The 19,743-nt window shown below is 39.7% G+C and overlaps 1 non-coding gene across 1 annotated transcript; it reads right to left on the bottom strand.

Moving 5' to 3' along the window:
* Window positions 1-823: 823 nt before the first annotated feature.
* Window positions 824-930, bottom strand: LOC131169962 (small nucleolar RNA R71). The gene has a single exon (XR_009140906.1). It is a non-coding gene; the product is annotated as a small nucleolar RNA R71 (small nucleolar RNA).
* Between the last annotated feature and the right edge of the window lie 18,813 nt (window positions 931-19,743).

Below are 19,743 nucleotides of genomic sequence, written 5' to 3'. Positions count from 1 at the left end.
AAAATTATTGAAGTGCTTTTTACAGGTTTTCTGAAGAACTGTTTTGTCCAAAATACAGATGGCACTCTGCCAAAATTTTTACAGAAATTCCAAATAAACCAAATGAGTTAGTGGTTTCACTTCAGTTCACCAAAGTTTTTAATACCTGTAAATAGTGCTCACCACTGTAAAAGAAGTAAGAAAAGTTTTTAAAATCCCTTGTAGTGTATTTAATGGGTTATCAGTAGACGGAGTTGGTAATTCATTAGGTATACTACGGGATCATGTTATGCCTTACAGAGGGGTAGGGTGTGACATGCTCGATCTGGTATATGACCAGAATAAAGCTAGAAGAAGAAATTTTGGACTATGATCCGGAGATAGACAAAACTTTGAGAGCCATCAAAAGGGAAAGGAAACATCAAGAGCATAGTCAAGGAGATCCTAAAATTCCAACCATGGCCGATAATAATGACAGACCAAGACTCTTGAGAGATTACGGAGCTCCATCTATCCAAGGATTTCAGCCCTGTGTCATTAGACCCACAGTGGAAGACAACAACTTGAATTAAAACCAGCATGGCTCCAAATGATTTAACAAACATAGTTTGCAGGTTCACCAACAGAAGACCCACACTATCACCTCCGGTGCTTTCTTGCCTTTTGTGACATATTCAAGATGAATGGAGTGTCTAATCAAGCAATAAGACTAAGGGCATTCCCATTCTCCCTTCAGGACAGAGCAAGGAAGTGGTTACTTTCTCAACTGGCTGGAACGTTCACCACTTGGGAAAACCTCTCTCAAGCTTTTCTAGCAAGGTATTTTCTGCCTGCAATGACTGTAAAACTGAGGCTTGAGCTCAACACTTTCAGACAAAAGGAAGGAGAATCACTCTATGACGCATGGGAAAGATATAAAGACCTGCAGAGGGAATGTCCACACCATGGCATAGAAGATTGGCTATTAGTATAAAATTTTTATAATGGATTACTACACTTTACAAGGAGCACAGTTGATTCAGCCACAGAGGGTGATCTAATGGAGAAAATAGTGACACAAGCACTTGAACTTCTAGAAAGGGTTGCATACCATAATTATGAGTGGTCAAATGAAAGAGGAAATGCAAGGAGAACTGCAGGGGTCCTGGAAGTAGACGCCCTAAGCATGATAAATGCTCAATTTGATCAGCTCACAAAGAGACTCGAAAGAATGCAAGCCAACGTAGTTGGTACAAACAGTCAACATGAGGACAGCTATGGAGGAGGATACATGAGTTCAGAATACAGCAATTCCAATGAACCCTCCACAGAACAGATGAACTATGTGAATAATGGAGGAAACTTCAACCAGAGGCAGCCCAACAATCCATATTCAAATACTTATAACCCTAGATGGAGGAACCACCCAAATTTCTCATGGTCCAATCAGCAGAACCAGCCAATAAAAAAGCAACAAAGGTACAAAGCACCAGCATCCCCTGGATTTCAGAACAGAGGTCAAAACTTTGCACAGTCATCACTACCTCTCCAACCTCAACAACCTAAACTGAAAATGACCATGGAAACCATGATGGAAGGATTCCTAGCAGATCTACAACAACAAAATGAATTGATTAAACAGCTGACTTCCATAATGGACCAACTTGCTACTCATAACATGATGCAAGAGAATCAAATTGCTCAGCAAGCAAGTCCTTCAAGTAAAGGCTGCTGGCAAACTGCCTAGCCAACCAGAAATGAACCCAAAGGAGCATTGTAAGGCAGTTACACTGAGGAGTGGGAGAACTCTAGTACAACTAGAGATAGAACCGAGAGAGGAAACTATAGAAAAATCTAAAGGCCAAGCAGAGAAAAAGGAGGAAGAAGCTAAGAAAAATCAGGAAGAGGAAGCAAGGAAGACAAAAATTTACCAGAGCCATACCAGCCTCCCCTACCTTTTCCTTAGAGATTTCAAGAAAGCCAAATTGGATAAGCATTTTGTGAAGTTTTTGGAGGTTTTACAGAAACTTTACATCAACATCCCCTTCACTGAAGCACTTTCTCAGATGCCATCCTATGCCAAATTTCTTAAGGAAATTCTGTCAAAGAAAAGAAAACTAGAAGACTATGGAATAGTAGCTCTAACAGAGGAATGCAGTGCCATACTGTAAACCTCCAAAGTTAAAGGATCCAGGAAGCTTCTCCATACCCTGCCTCATTCGTAACAAGAAAATAGACAAGGCCCTCTGCGATCTTGGGGCAAGCGTTAGTTGAATGCCTCTATCAATATGCAAAAAGCTGGAGATCGGAGAACTGAAGACCACAACAATCTCATTGCAATTAGCTGATCGATCTGTTAAATATCCTGTGGGAATACTTGAGAACATTCTTATCAAAGTAGGCAAATTCTTCATTCCAGTGGACTTTTTTGTCCTTGAGATGGAAGAAGATGTTCAAATTCCTATCATCTTGGGAAGACCATTCTTGGCAACCACCGAAGCCATCATAGACGTAAAAAATGGGTGACTAACCCTCAAGGTAGGAGAAAAAGAAGTGGAGTTCAACTTGTTCGACACAATGAAACTCAAATTTAAACCAAATGAATGCTTCAAGGTTGACATAATTGACGAATAAGTTGAAAAGGAATTTCATAAGACACATCCTAAAGATCCTCTTGAAGCATGTATTGTGCACAGTGACACAGTGGATGATGAAAATACAGAAATAGCAGCCTGTGCATAATAATTAGCAGCTCATCCACCCCTACCCTTAGCTAAGGCTTCCAAGATGGAGAAGTTGAAGGAGGAACAAACCAAAGGTAAGCTCCAAGAAAATGTCAAATAGGTAGAGCTTAAACCTCTCCCCTCCTCGCTAAGGTACGCATTTCTAGACTCAAATTCTAAATATCCTGTCATAATCAATGCTAGCCTGTCTAAGTTAGAAGAGGAAAAATTGTTAAGAGAACTTAGGATCCATAGCAAAGCCATGGGGTATAAAATAGAAGACCTAAACGGAATCAACCCTTTGATTTGCATGCATAGGATACCCATGGAAGAAAACAGTAAACCCACGATTGAACACAAAAGAAGACTTAACCCAAACATGAAAGAAGTAGTCAAGAAAGAAATTTTAAAACTATTAGATGTAGGTATCATATACCCAATTTCTGATAGTAAATGGGTTAGTCCAGTACATGTAGTTCCTAAGAAAGGTGGGACAACTGTTATCCAAAATGCAAACAATGAACTAATCCCTACTAGAGTAGTCACTGGTTGGCGAATGTGCATAGATTATAGGAAATTGAACAGTGCTACCAGAAAAGATGATTTCCCTCTCCCCTTCATCAACCAAATGTTAGAAAGGTTAACGAAACACTCTTATTTCTGTTATCTAGATGGGCATTCGGGATTCTTTCAAATTCCTATTCACCCAGAAGACCAAGAAAAGACAACATTCACTTGTCCCTATGGAACATTTGCATATAGGAGAATGCCTTTTAGTCTTTGTAATGCCCCTGCTACCTTTCAAAGATGCATGATGGCTATCTTTTCTGATTATATTGAAGATATCATGAAAGTTTTTATGGATGATTTTTCTGTCTATGGAACTACTTTTGATGATTGCCTGGCTAATTTATCTAAGGTGTTCCAAAGATGTGAAGAATTAAACCTAGTCCTAAATTAGGAAAAATGCCACTTCATGGTAAGGGAAGGCATAGTTCTGGGACATTTGATATCAAAAAGAGGAATTAAAGTTGATAAGGCAAAAATTGAGGTCATTGAAAACATGCCACCCCCAACATCAGTCAAGGGAGTGCAAAGCTTTTTGGGACATGCAGGATTTTATAGAAGATTCATCAAGGACTTTTCCAAAATAGTTAAGCTACTTACCAACTTGTTAAGTCAAGATGTTCCCTTTGATTTTGATGAAAATTACCTTGTCTCCTTTAACAGGATCAAAGAGGCCCTGATATCAGCACCAATAATGCAGCCACCAAATTGGGAGCTACCATTTGAGGTGATGTGCAACACGAGTGACATTGCAGTTGGAGCAGTGCTCGGGCAAAGAAAAGATAAAAAGCTCCATGCTATTTATTATGCTAGCAAGACACTCGAAGATGCGTAAATCAACTATGCCACCATAGAGAAAGCATTCCTAGCAGTGGTGTTTGCAATGGACAAGTTCAGATCTTACCTCAGTGGGCCAAAAGTCATTGTATTCATAGATCATGCTGCAATCTGATACCTTTTGAACAAGAAGGAAGCAAAACCAAGGCTGATTCGATGGATTCTACTCCTGCAGGAATTTGACCTTGAAATCAAGGACAAAAAAGGATCCAAAAATGTAGTAGCTAATCATCTTTCCTGACTAAAATTGGAGTACACAGAGGACTTCGAAGATTTGCTAATTGATGATTCATTTCCTGATGAGCAATTACTTGCATTCTCCAAGGCTCTATGGTATGCTGACTTTGTTAATTTTCTTGTATGCAGGGTACTACCTCCCAACATGACTTCTCAGCGAAGGAAGAAATTCCTACATAATGTGAGATATTACATATGGGAGGAACCTCTACTGTACAAGAGATGTAATGATGAGATGATAAGAAGATGCATACCAGAGGAAGATATGGAAAGTATCATTCATCACTGCCAATCATCACTATATAGAGGACACTTTGGCACCTCAAAAACCGCAGCCAAGATTTTGCAAGTAGGATTTTACTGGCCACATTTGTTTAAGGATGTAAGATCCTTTGTGCTAGGTTGTGATCAATGCCAAAGAACAGGTAACAGTTCAAGAAGGAATGAAATGCCACTGCATGGTATACTTGAGATAGAATTGTTTGATGTATGGGGAATAGACTTCATGGGCTCATTTCCCTCTTCCCGTGGAAATAAGTATATTCTGGTTGGAGTTGATTATGTGTCAGTCAGAACAGCTAGAACGTCCGGAAAAATAGTTTAACTAAAGTGAGGAACCATAATTAACTCAAATATTAATAAGAAAAATTTAGTAAAAATTTTAGAAATAAAATACAACCAAGTTAAATGAGCTGGTGCCCAAGCGATTGATAACCCAGAGGGAAGTTGCGGTTCTCGCAACTAGGAGGCCTAGACCCGAGAGAAAATTCATAAAATAATTTTTGGGACTCCAGAGAAGGGTCATTGAGGTCCCTATGGCATTAGAATGCCAAGAAAATATTTAGAAAAATTTTTCAATCGGTACAGACAATTTTGACTCGTTAAGCCAAACGGAGGGCATTTTGGTCATTTCGCCTTCAGAGACAATTTTTGGCCGACTTGTCCAGTTAAGTAAATAATTAATATGACATAAAATATGAATAAACATTACTAAAAATTAAATTGAAAATGAGTAGTGATGAAAAGAAAAGAAAATGCAATAAAATGCCAAATATGACATCATTATGATGTCATTTAAAAGTTTCCTCCAATTATAATTAAACAACCAATTCATTAACTAATAAAAGAGATAAATAAGACCAAAAGAAATTAAAAAAACACAGCAGCCATCTTCTCCCCCAAACCAGCTGAAACCTAGCCCTTGCCCAAACCTCCATTAACACCACAAAAAAGCTTTATTTCTCTCTTTATTACACCACTAAACCCTAAACCCCTTTCATCTTGGGAAAGTGTTTGGCAGCCTAGAAAAGGAAAGAAATTGAAGTTAAGCTTGGGAAAAATCTGCCCTACAAGAGGTTAGTGCACCTATCTACTTAAAACTCTTATTTTCCATGTTAGGGACTTGAAATCAACATGAATTTGTGAATTAAATGAACCAAATTTGTGTGTTTTCCTACCATGAATTTCGGCAGCCCTAAGGAAGTAACAATGATGGAGTGTTTTGATGGACTTAAAGTGGATTAGAGATCATGTTTAAAGCATGTATGCACGTGGTTAGTGAATGAGTTAGTAATTAAGGTATGTTGTGAAAATTTATAATGGAAACTAGGGTTATGAGAGTAAAATGTGGACTTGGCTTATGAAATTGTTAAAGAACATTCTAATGGTCAATTAGTGACCATTTGAGGAAATTTGACCATAATTTGGACTGAAATATAGCATGGCAAAGTGAATGAATATGCTGCCTAGTGAGTGCAGCAGGATGGCTGTGATTCCAGCCCACTTGGACTGCCATATCTTTGGCTGTGTTGGTCCAATTGGTGTTTGGCCAATTGGACATGAAACTAGACTTATAATGGCACATTTTTGCTGAAGAAACCATGCCCAAAAGAACAAAGCAAGAGGACCAAAAGTTGGCCCCAATCCGAGTACCCTGCAAGCCAATTCTGCAGAATGACCAAATAAACAGTAACTGTTCATTTGGCCATAACTCACTGTAGAAATGGTCAATTGACCTGAAATTTTTACAGAAACAAGTTAAGACATAGAAAAACAACTTTCATGAAGAAACCTACCCTAAATTATGACCAGAACCTAACCAAAATGGCAGTCACAGTCACTATTCATGGTACTGTAGATTTGGTAATTCTGCAGTTTTTCCAATCCGGCCAGCTGTGGTTTTTGGACCATATCTGGAGCTACAAAACTCCAAATGGAGTGATTCAAAAAAGGAAATTCAACTAGAGAAGATAAGGGACAACTTTCATGTTTACCATTTCCTCAAATTCCCACTGCAACAGTGCTTAATGGAACAGTAAAGTTAGGCTTCAAAAACTGAAAATTTTGCCCTCTTGGTTTTAAGTTTAGAAATGGTATGGGTGCTCAATTCCAACAAGTTTTAAATGTAAAATGTGGTACATTGGGAGTGTTAAAACTAATGTACCTATTTTCTATCCAAAAGTCAACATTTTTGTTGACCAATGAGGTGAATAGTGACACCAAAACTTGAAATTCAAAAATTGAAGAATTCAAAAGTATCAAATGCCCTAGTATACCTAACAAGATTGGTTTGGATAGTTTGGCATGCCAATAGGGCTCAGTTAGCAGTACTGCACATGGTAATATGTCATTCTGTGATTTTATGGCTTTTAGCCATTCTGACCTTGCTTTGAGATTTGGCCTTATGCCTGATATTATTTACAGCTTGTTAGCTGTTCTGTTGCACACCGGGAGATGCATATGTGACCGATGGTGTGACGGCCCGAGGTACTTGATACCCAGTGCCAGTTTACCCGTTTATCCAGTCCAGTCATCTGGTGTAGGTTACTTGGGCAACCAAATGAACGAAAGTGGACAAAGTTAATGATGTACAAATTCAAAACGAATGAAACATATACATTCACTACATATTTGTTTTCTTGCTATTTCTTTTATTTTATTATTGCACCACTAAGCATTATTACTTAGCGCGTTGCTTTTGCCACGCATAGGTTCTGGAGATACAGATCGTGAGCCTAGTAGACCGCAGACTGGGTGAGTCCATCCTGCAGTTCTGCACAGTGTCCGTGTCACCTCAACTTCTGCAGTGCATTGGTAGGACACTAGGTGTCATTTTGGTATTTTGTAACTAAATTTCTATTTTCTCATATGTAAATGAACTTATGTAATGTATTTTGAGGTTCATGTAAATAATGAAGATTTATGGTTATGTATGGAAGTAATTTGAGTATTTATTTGTTGTTTATATATGAGTACCCTGAGAAATGATGATTGAGAACATGATGTTGAAAAATATTGAGTTTGTGATGATATTGGAGTTTGAGATGATTGAATATGGTTATTGGAAATGCTTTTCACAGGTTCCGAAGAACTGTTTTCTCCATTTTTAGCCGGTACTCTGCCGGATTTTCTTTAAAATTTTCGGAACCTGAAATAAATTATAATTTCGATAAATGGCTCAAATACATTATATTTCACAAGTTATATTCAAAAGCATGATAAAAATTAATTAAGGTATATTAGAGTGTGCCGATACACCGTGTGACATTTCTTACTCGGGTATACTGTACACGGGTAAGGAGTGTCACATTTAGTGGTATTAGAGTACGGTTTAGGCGTTTCTGGGCCTAGATTGAGTCCATACCATGCATTGCATTTGTAAGAGTCGAGGTGACACTAATGCAGATCTGTTTGTCTTTCTTATTTTGAATAGGATATGGACCCTACATCTCAGAGGGCAGTTGAGGAGGAAGTGGAGAGTCATGCTCCACCTGTAGCAGCTGAGACTGGGGGTATGGGAGAACCTGCTCCTCCAGCTCAAGTAGAGCTTGCTCAGCCTCCACAGGCCATGTTCCAGCAAATGGTCGAATTCTTCAGACAAATGGCCGGGGTAATGCCAGCACCACCACCACCACCACCACCAGCTCCACAGCAGAAATCACACTTGGAAAGAATAAGAAAGTTTGGAGCAGTGGATTTCTTTGGCAAGAGAGAAGATGATACTGTTGCAGCCGAAAATTGGTTGAACAGAACAGGCAGAGTTTTAAAACAACTCCACTGCACTCTTGAACAAAACCTAGAGGCTGCCATATCTCTGTTGCAAGATGATGCCTATGAATGGTGGGACACGGTATCCAATGAAGTGCAGCCATAAGCTATAACTTGGGACTTCTTTCTCTCAGAATTCAAGAAGAAATATGTAGGTACTGTATACCTGGAAGAGAGAAGAAGAGAGTTTATTAATCTGAGGCAGAGACAGTTGTCAGTGGCCGAGTATGAGAAGGAATTCGTCCGATTAAGCAGCTACGGAAGGGAGATAGTCCCTAATGAAGCTGAAAGGTGTAAGAGATTTGAATAGGGACTAAATGACAACATAAAGATCCAACTCACTACCTTGGGAATCACAGAATTTACCAAGTTAGTGGAAGCTGTAATAAAGGTTGAAAAAGTAAGAATCAGTGAGCAGACCAGAAGGGATAGACAGCAGAAGAGGGGCCCAGGTCAGTCTAGTTCATCTCCTGCACCTGGGAAGAGGTTCAAGGGTCCACCTGCACAGAGTTCGGGTCAGCCACACGGTCAGGGTCAGTCTCAGGGGCCCAGGCCACAGTTTACCCCTAGGAGAGGTCAGTCCACACCATCAGTGGGTAGCTCTCCAGGGATGGGGTTCAGGGGACCAGCCCCAGCATCTTCTGCGTGTCCACATTGTTTGAAATGGCATAAGGGGGAGTGTTGGAGAGTGACTGGTGCCTGTTTAAGGTGTGGGTCAACAGAGCATCAATTGAAGAACTGTCCACGCAGAACTAATACAGCTGCTCCAACACAAGCAGACAGACCTGCTCCTGCACCACAAAGGGGTAGGAAATCTGGCAAATCTGACGCAGTGGGACCATCACAAAGGCCTGCACCTAAGCCAGCAGAGAGGCCAGATAACAGACCACCTGCCAGAGCTTATGCCCTGAGAGCTCAGGAGGAGCAAGATCCCCCGGATGTCATTAGGGGTACGTTCTCCCTCTACAATACACCTGTGCATGCATTGGTGGATCCAGGATCCACTCATTCATACATCTGCATCAACCTACCCGTAGAAAGGGGGATACTAGTAGGGGAGAGTGACCAAGACATTCTGGTCACTAATCCATTGGGCCACAGTATAGTGGTGAACAAAGTATATAAGGGTTGCCCGTTAAGGATTCAGGGGTATGAATTCTTGGCAGACCTGATTGAGTTGCCTTTCCATGAGTTTGATGTGATTTTGGGAATGGACTGGTTGTCACGTCATCAGGCAATAGTTGATTGCAAATTGAAGAGAATTGCTTTGAAAACTTCTGAGGGTAATGAGATCACAGTTGTGGGGGAAAGGACAGATTTCTTGTCCAATGTCATCTCAGCCACAGTTGCAAGAAGAATGATGAGAAAAGGCTGTGAAGCCTACCTAGCACATGTGGTGGATACTAGGCAGGCTAAGCCAAACTTGAGTGATATACCCACAGTAAGAGACTTCCCAGAGGTATTTCCTGAAGAATTGCCTGGTTTGCCACCAGAAAGGGAAGTCAAATTTGCTATTGAGACACTGCCGGGTACGGCATCCATTTCTATTGCTCCTTATAGGATGGCACCCACGGAATTGAGGGAGTTGAAAACTCAGTTGCAAGAGTTACTTGATAAGGGGTTTATACGCCCCAGTGTGTCACCATGGGGAGCTCCAGTGCTGTTTGTAAAGAAGAAGGATGGGACTTTGAGGCTTTGCATCGATTACCGGCAGTTGAATAAAGTGACTGTGAAGAATAAATATCCGTTGCCTAGAATTGATGATCTGTTTGATCAGTTGAAGGGAGCAGGAGTATTTTCCAAAATTGATCTCAGATCGGGGTATCATCAGTTGAGGGTGAAGGATGTAGATGTGCCCAAGACTGCATTCAGGACCCGGTATGGGCATTATGAGTTTCTGGTGATGCCCTTTGGCCTAACAAATGCACCAGCGGCATTCATGGACCTTATGAACCGTATCTTCCATCCATACTTAGATCGGTTCGTAGTGGTCTTTATTGATGATATTTTGGTGTATTCCAAGACCAGTGAAGAACATGATGAACATTTGAGGATTGTTCTGCAAACCCTGAGAGAAAAGAAGTTGTATGCTAAGTTGTCCAAGTGTGACTTTTAGCTAAATGAGATTGCATTCCTTGGACATATAGTGTCAGCTGATGGGATTAGGGTGGATCCCAAGAAAATAGAAGCAGTGATAGAATGGAAGCCTCCCAGAAATACAACTGAGGTCAGAAGCTTCTTGGGGCTAGCTGGGTATTACAGGAGATTTGTGAAGGGATTTTCCTTAATAGCTGCTCCAATGACCAAGTTGTTACACAAGAATGTCAGATTTCACTGGAATGATAAATGTCAGACCAGTTTTGAGAAGTTTAAGGCTATGTTGACAAAGGCACCAGTGTTAACACAACCAGTGTCAGGAAAGGACTTTGTGGTCTATAGTGATGCCTCTCATAATGGGTTAGGGTGTGTATTGATGCAAGAGGGAAAGGTGATTGCCTATGCTTCCAGGCAGCTAAGGCCACATGAACAGAATTACCCTACCCATGATCTAGAGCTTGCAGCAATAATCTTCGCACTGAAGATATGGAGGCATTACTTATATGGTGAAAAGTGCTACATTTACACAGACCACAAAAGCCTAAAATATTTGCCAACTCAGAAGGAGCTCAACCTTAGACAGAGGCGATGGATTGAGTTCCTGAAGGACTATGATTGTGTGATTGACTACCATCCTGGGAAGGCAAATGTAGTTGCTGATGCTTTGAGCAGAAAGTCCATGACAGCCTTGAGATCATTGAATGCCCGTCTATCTTTGATTCGAGATGGAGCTATTTTGGCTGAGTTGCAAGTGAGGCCAAACCTGCTACAACAAATTTTAGATGGGCAAAAGGTAAATGAGAAGCTAATGGCTATTATGAGCAAAATCTCAGAGGGAAAAGCGACTATGGGATGAAAGCAGATGGGTGTCTGTATTACAAAGGAAGAATGTGTGTACCAGATGATGGGGAATTAAAGGCCAGTATTCTAAAAGTGGCACACACCAGTGTATATGCTATGCACCCAGGAAGTACAAAGATGTATCATGATCTGAAGCTTCAGTATTGGTGGCCTGGTATGAAGAAGGACATAGCTGACTATGTGACTAAATGTTTGACATGTCAGCAAGTCAAGGTAGAACATCAAGTTCCATCAGGTTTGCTACAGCCTATACGCATACCTGAATGTAAATGGGATCGGGTCACCATGGATTTTGTAAGTGGTCTACCACTCACCGGGAAGAAACATGATGCAGTATGGGTGATAGTTGATAGATTGACTAAGTCAGCACACTTTCTGCCAGTTAGGACTGACTACTCACTAGAGAAGTTAGCAGAATTGTATATCAGTGAGATAGTTAGACTACATGGAATTCCACTTTCCATCATATCTGATCGAGACCCAAGGTTCACATCGAGATTTTGGAAGAAGTTGCATGAGTCCTTGGGTACACAACTCCACTTCAGCATAGCTTTCCATCCTCAGACGGATGGGCAATCAGAAAGAGTAATCCAGGTTCTAGAGGATATGCTGAGGAGTTGTGTCATTGAGTTTGAGGGAAGTTGGGATAGATACCTCCCACTGGCAGAATTTGCATACAATAATAGCTACCAAGCTAGCATCCAAATGGCCCCATATAAAGCACTGTATGGGAGGAAATGTAGAACTCCAGTGTGCTGGACTGAATTGGGCAAAGACAAATTGGTGGGGCCAGACCTGGTGAAACAGACTGAGGAGAAAGTGAAACTAATCAAAGCTAATCTTAAGGTTGCCTCAGACAGATAGAAATCCTATGCCTACCTGAAGAGAAAAGAAATAGAATATGCGGTTGGCGACAAAGTGTTCCTCAAGGTGTCACCGTGGAAGAAGGTATTGAGGTTTGGAAGGAAACGTAAGTTAAGCCCTAGGTTCATTGGCCCATATGAAGTCATTGAACGTGTGGGTCCAGTGGCCTATAGGCTAGCTTTACCACAAGAGCTGGACAAGATCCACAATGTGTTCCACATGTCTATGTTAAGAAGATACCGCTCAGATCCTTCACATGTCATCTCCAGGGAAGAAATTGAGATATAGCCGGATTTGACATATGAAGAAGAACCTCTACGGATCCTAGCTCGGGAAGTGAAAGAGTTGAGAAATAAGCAGATTCCACCGGTGAAAGTGCTTTGGAGGCACCACAACACCGAGGAGGCAACTTGGGAAAGTGAAGAGACGATGAGGCAACAGTTCCCTCAACTGTTTGCATCAGGTAAATTTCGAGGACGAAATTTAAATTAGAGGGGAAGAGTTGTAACACCCTCCCGGTAAAAACTCCGTACATTCTACTGTTCCGGTGACCAGTGTCAGTCCTGACAGCTAGAACGTCCGAAAAAATAGTTTAACTAAAGTGAGGAACCATAATTAACTTAAATATTAATAAGAAAAATTTAGTAAAAATTTTAGAAATAAAATACAACCAAGTTAAATGAGCCGATGCCCAAGTGATGGGTAACCCGGAGGAAAGTTGTGGTTCTCGCAACTAGGAGCCCTAGACCCGAGAGAAAATTCATAAAATAATTTTTGGGACTCCAGAGAAGGGTCATTGAGGTCCCTATGGCATTAGAATGCCAAGAAAATATTTAGAAAAATTTTTCAATCCAGATGCATAATTTTGACCAGTTAAGCCAAACGGAGGGCATTTTGGTCATTTCGCCTTCAGAGACGATTTTTGGCCGACTTGTCCAGTTAAGTAAATAATTAATATGACATAAAATATGAATAAACATTACTAAAAATTAAATTGAAAATGAGTAGTGATGAAAAGAAAAGAAAATGCAATAAAATGCCAAATATAACATCATTATGATGTCATTTAAAAGTTTCCTCCAATTATAATTAAACAACCAATTCATTAACTAATAAAAGAGATAAATAAGACCAAAATAAATTAAAAAAACACAACAGTCATCTTCTCCCCCAAACCAGCCAAAACCTAGCCCTTGCCCAAACCTCCATTAACACCACAAAAAAGCTTTATTTCTCTCTTTGTTACACCACTAAACCCTAAACCCCTTTCATTAAAACTTGTCCACTCATCTTGGGAAAGTGTTTGGCAGCCTAGAAAAGGAAAGAAAGTGAAGTTAAGCTTGGGAAAAATCTGCCCTACAAGAGGTTAGTGCACCTATCTACTTAAAACTCTTATTTTCCATGTTAGGGACTTGAAATCAACATGAATTTGTGAATTAAATGAACCAAATTTGTGTGTTTGCCTACCATGAATTTTGGCAGCCCTAAGGAAGGAACAACGATGGAGTGTTTTGATGGACTTAAAGTGGATTAGAGATCATGTTTAAAGCATGTATGCATGTGGTTGGTGAATGAGTTAGTAATTAAGGTATGTTGTGAAAATTTATAATGGAAACTAGGGTTATGAGAGTAAAATGTGGACTTGGCTTATGAAATTGTTAAAGAACATTCTAATGGTCAATTAGTGACAATTTGAGGAAATTTAACCATAATTTGGACTGAAATATAGCATGGCAAAGTGAATGAATATGCTGCCTAGTGAGTGCAGTAGGATGGTTGTGATTCCAGCCCACTTGGACTGCCATATCTTTGGTTGTGTTGGTCCAATTGGTGTTTGGACAATTGGACATGAAACTAGACTTATAATGGCACATTTTTTCTGAAGAAACCATGCCCAAAAGAACAAAGCAAGAGGACCAAAAGTTGGCCCCAATCCGGGTACCCTGCAAGCCAATTCTGCAGAATGACCAAATGAACAGTAACTGTTCATTTGGCCATAACTCACTGTAGAAATGGTCAATTGACCTGAAATTTTTACAGCAACAATTTAAGACATAGAAAAACAACTTTCATGAAGAAACCTACCCTAAATTATGACCAGAACCTAACCAAAATGGCAGTCACTGTTCATGATACTGTAGATTTGGTAATTCTGTAGTTTTTCCAATCCGGCCAGCTGTGGTTTTTGGACCATATCTGGAGCTACAAAACTCCAAATGGAGTGATTCAAAAAAGAAAATTCAACTAGAGAAGATAAGGGACAACTTTCATGTTTACCATTTCCTCAAATTCCCACTGCAACAGTGCTTAATGGAACAGTAAATTTAGGCTTCAAAAACTGAAAATTTTGCCCTCTTGGTTTTAAGTTTAGAAATGGTATGGGTGCTCAATTCCAACAAGTTTTAAATGTAAAATGTGGTACATTGGGAGTGTTAAAACTAATGTACCTATTTTCTATCCAAAAGTCAACATTTTTGTTGATCAATGAGGTGAATAGTGACACCAAAACTTGAAATTCAAAAATTGAAGAATTCAAAAGTATCAAATGCCCTAGTATACCTAACAAGATTGGTTTGGATAGTTTGGCATGCCAATAGGGTTCAGTTAGCAGTACTGCACATGGAAATATGCCATTCTGTGATTTTATGGCTTTTAGCCATTCTGACCTTGCATTGAGATTTGGCCTTGTGCCTGATATTATTTACAGCTTGTTAGCTGTTCTGTTGCACACCGGGAGATGCATATGTGACCGATGGTGTGACGGCCCGAGGTACTTGATACCCAGTGCCAGTTTACCCGTTTATCCAGTCCAGTCGTCTAGTGTAGGTTACTTGGGCAACCAAATGAATGAAAGTGGACAAAGTTAATGATGTACAAATTCAAAACGAATAAAACATATACATTCACTACATATTTGTTTTCTTGCTATTTCTTTTATTTTATTATTGCACCACTAAGCATTATTGCTAAGCGCGTTGCTTTTGCAACGCGTAGGTTCTGGAGATACAGATCGTGAGCCCAGTAGACCGCAGACTGGGTGAGTCCATCCTGCAGTTCTGCACAGTGTCCGTGTCACCTCAACTTCTGCAGTGCATTGGTAGGACACTAGGTGTCATTTTGGTATTTTGTAACTAAATTTCTATTTTCTCATATGTAAATGAACTTATGTAATGTATTTTGAGGTTCATGTAAATAATGAAGATTTATGGTTATGTATGGAAGTAATTTGAGTATTTATTTGTTGTTTATATATGAGTATCCTGAGAAATGATGATTGAGAACATGATGTTGAAAAATATTGAGTTTGTGATGATATTGGAGTTTGAGATGATTGAATATGGTTATTGGAAGTGCTTTTCACAGGTTCCGAAGAACTGTTTTCTCCATTTTTAGCCGGTACTCTGCCGGATTTTCTTTGAAATAAATTATAATTTCGATAAATGGCTCAAATACATTATATTTCACAAGTTATATTCAAAAGCATGATAAAAATTAATTAAGGTATATTAGAGTGTGCCGATACACCGTGTGACATTGCTTACTCGGGTATACTGTACACGAGTAAGGGGTGTCACACTTACCATTAAAACCATTCATAAAGGCAAAACCCTTCATCTCCACCCCCCCTACCCTATAAAAACCCCTCAAATCTCATCTCCCTTCACCAAACCCTACTCTTCTCCTTCCCAAAAACTCATTAATGGCTCCTACAAAGCGATCTATGAGAAGAATCGGCTCTTCCTAGAGGTAAAGAAGAGAATCCTCATCTTCTCCACCTCAGCCTCCACCCCAACGCCCAAGAACAAGGGTAGCCTCTCTCCAACCATCTCAACTAGCCCATCCTCCACCACAACCCCAACCACAAGCTGCTCGATAACTCGAAATCTCCATTCCTTGGGGATTTCGTGATGATGCCCATAAGGCAATGTGCACCCGGCTTCACACTCAGAAAATAAGCTCCACCAAATGCATGGATTTTCTGTTGCTGGAGCAAATCGAGCTGCGGAATGAAATCAATGGGCTATTCGATAGCATCGGGTAGACAAGGTTCACCTAACTTCAATTTCCAACATACAAGGACACCACACTGGAGTTTTGGGGCAGTTTCAAGGACACCTTATGGCCTACCGACAGGGAGCATAGGGGCAAGATTGAATTTCGCCTCCTCGGTGTCAACCGGGTGATGAACATAGGTGAGTTCAATGCCATCTTTGGCTTTGATAGCGCCGACCACCAGGAAATCCCCAGGAACCCCATGCTCTACAACAGCATCAACTTTTGGAGTTCCATTACCCCGAACACGGAGCCATATAACTCTAGTAAGTTCAAATCCATGAGCATCACAAGTCTAGCCCTACGCTATATGCATCGGTTCGCCGCCCACACCGACTTATAAACGCCAATGAGCAATTCTTCTTGTGGTGTATGGTCACCGGATAGTGCTGCAGCACCGGCTTCTTTTTGTGAAACCATCTCCGACGCCTCTGTCATCAGTCTACTAGGCACATCGTGCTTAGTGGCCTTATCACAACCATTGCCCTCCACTTCGATTTCATTCCAGAACATCGCAGGCTGCGCTCTGTCACTGGAATGCCAAGAATAGATCAAACTATCTATATATCCATGGGGATATGTAAGAAGGTGGACAACACATGCTACCTGCTGGATGACAAAGGAAATTCCATCCCTCAGAGAGACGAAGCATGAGAAGGACCTGGCGAAACTTCGAAGCCTCAAGAAGAAGGCCAAGAGTGGATATTCCAAGAGTCCCTCGTTCGAGTGCCTCCATACACACCACCACCAATAGATCTGGTGCTCACATACCTACAGTGCATGGAGACCACAATATATAGTAGAATGCGAGCAATCAAGGACAGCCTCCAGGAAGCCCACAACAAATTGGACATGCTAATGGAGAAGCTAGATGATGAGGAGGTGGAGCCAGCATCACCATCATCATCATCAGAGACCTTTTAGAGTTAAGACTATAGGATAGGATCTGTATTGTAATATCTTACATGCCTTAGTCCTAAGTTGCAATCATAGGTCTCTTTTATATGTTTAATGTCCAAACTTTTCAATACCTAATAAATAGTATGCTTCCTTATAATCTTTGTACATTTTCCCTGATTTTTCATGTTATTTTAACATTGAGGACAATGTTTGGTTTGAGTTTGGGGGGCATATAAACGCATTGCATATCATTACATTTGCATATCATTACATGCACATCATTTCATTGTTTAGATTCAGCTACATTATTCTTGTGCATCAAAATTTTTGAAAATTTTTGAAAAATTTTGGACTTTAAATTGTGAAACTTAGCACTATAACCAAATTCTAGTAAGCTAATAATTGGACTCCATGGGATAGAGGAATGAACGTATGTAGATAGGCAAAAAGGGATTTTAACATGTTGTTTGTGAAGAAACTAATCTCTTTAATGGAACTAGACTAGTTAAACCTCTTTATAACTATTAATTTATCACATTGAACTTCTAAAATTAGGAGAATAATTTTTGAAATACAAGCAAACCTAAAAAAAATGCCTCACTAGCTTTAGAATATATCTCTTGAACCTATCAAGGCGAAATTCTAGCATGTGCTTAATGAAGAAATGATTAAGGCATTCTTTGATATAGCCTCACTAAGCCTTAGCCACCCCTAATTAAAATGTATATCCCTTGTAGCCAACTTGAAGCCTATGTTTATCCCTTAAAATTTATTGCTTACCCATGTTATTTACCTAGCCCCTAGCCTAAACACCTACCATACCCTTTTGAGGAAGCAAAATGCATAAGGAAAATGAAGAGAGGATGTAGAACTCAAGAAAGAGTGCAAGTGTGCAAATTGAAATAAAAGAAAAATTTGCCTTTCCAACCCAGCAAATGCAATGAGTTTAGGGGAGAGGACAAAAGGGACATAAAAAAAAAATGAAAAGCCCCTCTTCTCCATACAAAATATGTAGAAACGAACTTAGTATACTTGGTATTTTATGCATACATGCTATCCTCATATTTGCATTCCCTAAAAACCTTTCATTGGCAACCAAGTCATTATCCCCTTAGCCCCTTTACAACCCTTTTTAAAGACCTTTTGATCTTTTGAAAAGTGCATGCTATATTAGTGGAGATAGAAAATTGAGATATGCCTATGGAGTTGGAATTGAATTACTTCATCACAATTACTTACAAAAGAGTCAAATTTGGGAGAGTTAGTGTTTCTCAAATCTATCTAGATAAAATAGGTTATTTGTGACTTATTAATGACCGTGCAAAGAGGAATAATTAGTTGAAGCACCATGAAAGGAGGTGAAGTTCTAAACACGCAGCTATTAGAACCCTTATGCCTTGAAAGAGGGAAATTGGTATGAAGGTTGGAGGAGTTCAATTCTATGCTTATTAAATTTTTGGTCATATTCCTAAGTATCCACTGAAATGTGTTTTAAAACAGAGTTTTGCTTTACTTTAGGACAAGTAAAAGTTTGAGTTTTGGGGTATTTGATACACTTGAATTGTATAAATGTTTTTAAGCACTTTTGTATACTATCTCATAGTATTTAGGCAAGTATTTTCATGCATAGTAGTTGATTTCATTAGTTTTTATAATTTCTATTGTCAAGCCCTTAATTCCATGTTTTCTGCATCATTTCAGGTGTTTGGGTGAAGCCCCACTGTATAGGAGTGCAAAAGGAAGCTTGGAGAGGTCAAGAGACTGAGTATTGCTACTGATACAAAGTACATGGGTCGTGTAAGCCAAGCTCCAGACCCGTGTAACCTTCTGCCAAAAGAAAGCCAGATAGCCAATGGAGAAATAAAAGTACATGGGCCGCGTACTATGCGGCAGCCAGTTTTATAACTCAAATTCCCGCTCTTGTTTTCTGATTCAAATGAGACTCCTAAAGGCTTTTGGACTCAAAATGACCTAACCCTAGAGCAACCATTATAAATAGAAGAGAAAGCATCAGAAAAGGGGGCTCTCTCTCTTTTATCTTTTGACAGCACTTTTGAGGAGTTTTGAAGGAGAGAAATTCACATTCTACACTCTCTCCAGCCGTCTCGAGGAGAGAAATATCAGTACCAAAAGGAGTTTTCCAACTGAAGCTCCACAAGATCAAAGATGTAAACTCTCTTCGGTTCCTTAATTTCATCTCCCTAGACAGATTTTTATTGTTTTATTTCTTCTACATGATTTTCTTTTTACTGTTTTTACCTTTTATCATGATGTTTACTGAACTCATCATGAGTGAGTAGTTTTCTTATTCTGGATTTAGGAGAGTAATGCTTGTAATTATTATTATGGATGAACACTAAGTTTTATTTATTGGATTTGAGATTCGTTCCTTGATTTAATTTCTTGTGATCTTAATGCATGCTATGTGCTAGTACCCACTTAGCCATGATTGTAGATGTTAATTGAAGGATTGAAAGGTGAAAATTAATATTAGAAAATCAAGATCTTGAACCTAGGAATTTTGACCTAGACATAGGCTGATACCTTTATGGAACTTCAAAATTGGTTAAAAATCTTAAAGGATTTTAATTAATTTGAT

This window comes from Hevea brasiliensis, chromosome 10 (assembly GCF_030052815.1).
Source record: "Hevea brasiliensis isolate MT/VB/25A 57/8 chromosome 10, ASM3005281v1, whole genome shotgun sequence".
NCBI lineage: Eukaryota > Viridiplantae > Streptophyta > Magnoliopsida > Malpighiales > Euphorbiaceae > Hevea > Hevea brasiliensis.
Note: the sequence above shows the minus strand (reverse complement) of the source record. Positions and strands in the feature narration are given on the sequence as shown.